Below are 5,169 nucleotides of genomic sequence, written 5' to 3'. Positions count from 1 at the left end.
GACTTATTATTATAATTAAGAACCAGCTAAGTGGGTTTGGCAAAGGGGGAAAATATTCGAATTGGAGAATGGACACAATTCGAGGAGTCAAGACCTCAATTAATCAAACTGCCATTATAAAGATAAACTCAAGTCTATCACTGATACAACAGAAATATTTAACACAGGGCAACCGTGTATTTATACAACATTATCATTGGAACTAATTGAAACTGCCAGTAGTGAGACTGCAATGACATAATGATATAATAAATATTAACAATGCATTGTTATAATTCCATAGCTCAATTCATACATTTACTGAAAACTAATTGTGAAGATGTCAGATAGCCTTTCAACTGGCATCATTTATACCTGCAGTGAATGAACAGAGTTCAGTGCTAATTAAAACAATGACAACCATAGCATTGTGTTACTAATTCTCAGACTTAATGCAAGTGTCATTTATTAAGGGAATTATCTAATTTTTCTTGAACTAAAGGCATATCATAAAAAAAGAGGATTTAAATTTTTCTTTAATCGGTGTTGCTGCTCATGTATATAGATGAACCAAAAGTTATGACCAGTATGAAAATTTTGTTTAAATTAAAAATAAAGCTCTTAAAAAAACGAAATCAGTCATTTTAACTGTTACAAGTGAATTTAGGCATCGCTATATTATAATGTACATCACTGTTCAAATGTTTGGGGTCGGTAAGAATTTTTTTGTGAAAACATTTTTTTTTTTTAAGAAAGAACACAATTTATTAGAATTCTGAATATTTTGTAACAAATTTCTCTATTGTCACAAATAAAAATTATTTATTTTTTTAACAAAAAAAGTTTTACTGAACCCAAACTGTTGAGTGTACAGTATGAAAAATGTATATTTGCTAAAGATTTAACAGTTTTTTTTTTATTTAAGTTATTAAATTATATAATGCATATTATATAATATTATACTGATATTAGTAAAATTTAAAAAAAATAAAAAAGAAAGAAAGAAACGATATATTTTGATTCTCTACATAATTCAAGAGATTGCCTGATTATAAACAAGGTCATTTGGATAACATTTTAAAAATACAGTAGCAAAATAATATTTTTTTTTTATTAAAAAGAGGCATTAAATATTAATTTGCATTAATCAATGTAATCAGCCACTGGTGGGTCTCTTTCGATTGCAACAGTCATCAAGTCTAATTGAAAAAGGAGCTGTTTTTTGCTAAAAATCACTGTCAGTGTAAACTCCCTTTCAGAACTCAAAAAGGAAAAAACATTCACTTTTTTGTGCAAGTCAATACAAGACAAAGATATCACCTTTGACAGAGCAAACCAGCAGAGAATTACAAGGGGGAAAATAAAACAGCATCCTACAAGCAGTATGCACAGATAACATATGATTTGTATTTCCACCGTCACAGGACTGAGGATCTGTGAGTCTCAGATATCAACATGCTCCTCACGCAGCGGTACTCTGGAATAGAAGAGCCGTATCCTACTGCAAAGCTAATACGGGATCAGGTGTTAACCCCTAGACAGTCTTTCTTCACACATGTTAGCTCAACGGCAGACCAAAGCAAATAAACATTTACAGACCCATACGGAGAGACCAGTGTGCCTGTTGAGTCCTGAGCATCAGACTCTCAAAATTTGCAGACAAAACCAGCTCAGGTTCTTGTGGACAGAAGTACCGTGGCAGAACAATTCCGATGTCAAGCATCAGAGACTACACTATCCACAAGATGCTAAAATTATCCATGAAGCATAATTATGCTTTATATTCAAGTTTATCTCTCACAGCTTAAAGGCAACATGAGCCTCCATATAAGAGGAATACACAACAATGCTCAAGACGTTAGGAGTGTCTTTACAGTGTAGAAACCTAATGAAAAAATGACATGCGGTACTCCTGTATTCTGCAATCAGCTATTTTCTTTAAACTTTGCTCTTATGCATATGTACAGGACATTCCCTCGGAGGCCTATTAGTTCTTTGATGAACATATGACAATGAATAATCCCGTCCCAGTTTATCCAACAATTGTCTATATTCCAATATACAGTGTATTACTAAGAATTTTGATTAAGTTCTTAGTATAAGATTCAACAGTGAAGCCATCTTTATGGTTTAAGCCAGCTCCTTTATCACATTTTGAAAGATGCCATGAGCTACCTTAGCCACTTCGTTTTAGTGGATCCATCATACACAGCCAGAAAACAACAGTACATTAAAAATAAGCAGTATCCACAGGGCTCTGTTTTGCCATTGATAGTCAACTGTGTGCAGATTATGCTAATAAATTTACATTTTCATTCATTGCAAGTGTATTTAATTCAATTTTTCTTGGGCCACAACATACCAAGTAGGCCTTCAGGTCTGCATGGAATCTGCAGACAGTTCTCCCCCATTTTCTGCATTGATTTGCAAAAATCTGACTAATTTATTTAAATATGGTTCTCCTCACAAATTAGTTTTGTGTTGTACAAGTTTTCCAGTTACATGTGTCACTACACACACACTCACACACACTCTCTCTCTCTCTCTCTCTCTCTCTCTCTCTCTCTCTCTCTCTCTCTCAATATATTAGTACCTGAAAAATTCAGACAGATCAGTGTATATTTCATTTTATAAAAAGCAATATGTGCTGTTGTAGCCATTAATTTCTTTCTTTAAAAAAAAGAAAGAAAATATTCTTAGTTATCCAGTGACACCAAGCTTTTGAAATTATAAAGAACAAATATACCCACACAAAATAGATATTCAGAAATATGCAAGGCAAAATAAATACAAATTAAATAAACAAATACATGTATACACAAGTACATTACAAATAAAAAATACACCTTATTCAAGGAGGCACTGAAAGAATGTGTGATTGTTCCATTAACTAGTTTGGTTACTGTAGCCTACAGTTGCCAGAGAAACATTTTAGCTACAAGAAAACCGTCAACAAAAACAAGATGACAAGCTAGCCAAGTATACATGTACACTTCGATAAACCCACTGTAAGCATTAGATAAATGTGGAAAAAAGCACTTACCTATTCATTTGGCAAAAATCCATCTCACCTGTTCAACACACATTTCCTTTACGCACAGGCCTAGAGAGCATACCTGAAAGACCACACCTATCACGCACAAATGCCATAATTTGATTGGTGGATGAATCTGAACGTGGATTTCAATTCAGTGACGTCAGAGCGGTGAAGCTCAAAGGCCACAGAAAAATGCACTAAACTTTTTTTTTTAATTTCTTGTTTATATTTTTAGAGTGAGTTTTCTTAAAAACAGCGATTGTATCCTCTCGTCGCTTGAAAATATAATGTAGCGATTCAGTATTTAAACTGTATTTAAAAGTCGTGGGGCAGCGTTGAGAAGTTTATTTTCTCCTGGATGTGTGAGCTGCGCGATTTCCGATACGTGTGTGTGCCAATCATTAATACAGAATGATAATTAAAGGCTCTAATGCACACCAGTATTTGTGTGTATTGTAAGAGCTAGTAGACGAATGATGGCGTGTGATAGTGGTGGTGTCCCAATCCTTGGGGGAATATCTTCTCCCCTACCCCTTGACACTCAAAATACAATCAAATAATCTCTGGAGGAATCCAAACCTACAGAAACAGGAGTAGAAATATATAATAGATGTAGATATAATAAATAGGTTAATAAAGATAAATGAAAGTACAATTAATTTATTGTAAATAAACAATAAATGAATTGTATTTTACAATTAATTTTGTAAATTAACAGAACAGACTCCTCTACTGAAGGAGTCTGTTCTACTGAAATCATCAAAGATAAGGTTTCTGATTGGCCAGGTCTTCGTAACTGTAATTTAGAGTATTTCTTTGATAATGGTTATGAGAATATGAGAGAAAGGTTATTAATTGTCATGAACTGTCCTAACACATGTTGCTTATGTAAAATAAGCATGTAAAATGATTTGCAGGTCAAATGTGACTTGGACATTGGCTTGGCAGGTTTTAGGAAGAATTTGTACTATATTGATACAGGACATATAGTACTTCTCTTTTCAAGCATTTAAAATAAGATTTTGTGTCTCCCATTTGTCACTGATATGTGTGTGTTTCAGTTGAAACTCTTTGTAATTCTGCACTTTGATGTCACTCCATCTTTTCTAATTACCTTTGACTTTTAGTTTTTTTCTCTATTCCTGTTTATGCGTGGTTCTGTAAATCATCCATTACAGGTCTTAATTTTGTCTCTGTTTCTTCCTTTTCCAGGCGTTCCTCTAGAGAGCTTGGATTTGCTGTTTGGATTTTCATTCCCACCAGTTTCTGCACAAGGGTCCTACCAAATGGATTTGAAGTATTCCCACTTCTCTACATTACACCTGACTTTGAGTTTTTTGTTTACTGCCACTATCCTTGAAGTGGAGAGAAAAGCTCTTCCTTTTGAACATACCATAACCCTGGAAGAATGGAAATGATCTAGTTCCTCTGATTTTCTATCAGTGCTTCTGCATGTGTCACTGTGACCTGGCTACTGGTTCACCTTGCAGCAGATGTGATTGATACAGTGAGAATTCCTTCTTTGAAGGAAATGTTTTCTAGTATCTTCCAGCTCATTTCAGATGCATGCAGCTTACTTAGTAGGCAAAAGCTTCCCTCTGTATTTCACAAATGATTTACTCAGATATGTCATCTATGAATTATTGTCTTTCTTGCTTTTCTGGCCTTCTCTTATTGATAGATGAAATAAATTATTAATAGGAGTCATAACCTTTTGTCAGATTTTCTTACTCTGTGCCACACAAGATATCAACACTGCAGAGACCTATATATCATATATAAAGCTCATTTTTATTCTTCAGCTTGCATTTTATTTATTTTCCTCTGAATGATTTCATTTCAAATTAATAATGTTGGTGGCTTTGTTTTGTTTTTGGTCTTGCAATCCCTGGCCTAGGAGTGAAGAATACATAAACATCCTGGATATTATTTTAACGTCACACTTCTAAAACTATCAATTATTCTACCATTTTCTGACTGAGAGTGTTGGGGAATATTATTTTTAATATTGTTAAATATGTGTTCCATCAATTAAGTTCCTCCAAGTAGTGTGTAATTTCAAATTAGATTTTTCATAATATGGCTGGAGTCTGAAATAAATATAAAACCTCGACCTCTGTTTATAAGATCACAACTTTCCTATTACTCATTTT

Source organism: Carassius gibelio, chromosome A5, assembly GCF_023724105.1.
Source record: "Carassius gibelio isolate Cgi1373 ecotype wild population from Czech Republic chromosome A5, carGib1.2-hapl.c, whole genome shotgun sequence".
Lineage (NCBI taxonomy): Eukaryota > Metazoa > Chordata > Actinopteri > Cypriniformes > Cyprinidae > Carassius > Carassius gibelio.
Note: the sequence above shows the minus strand (reverse complement) of the source record.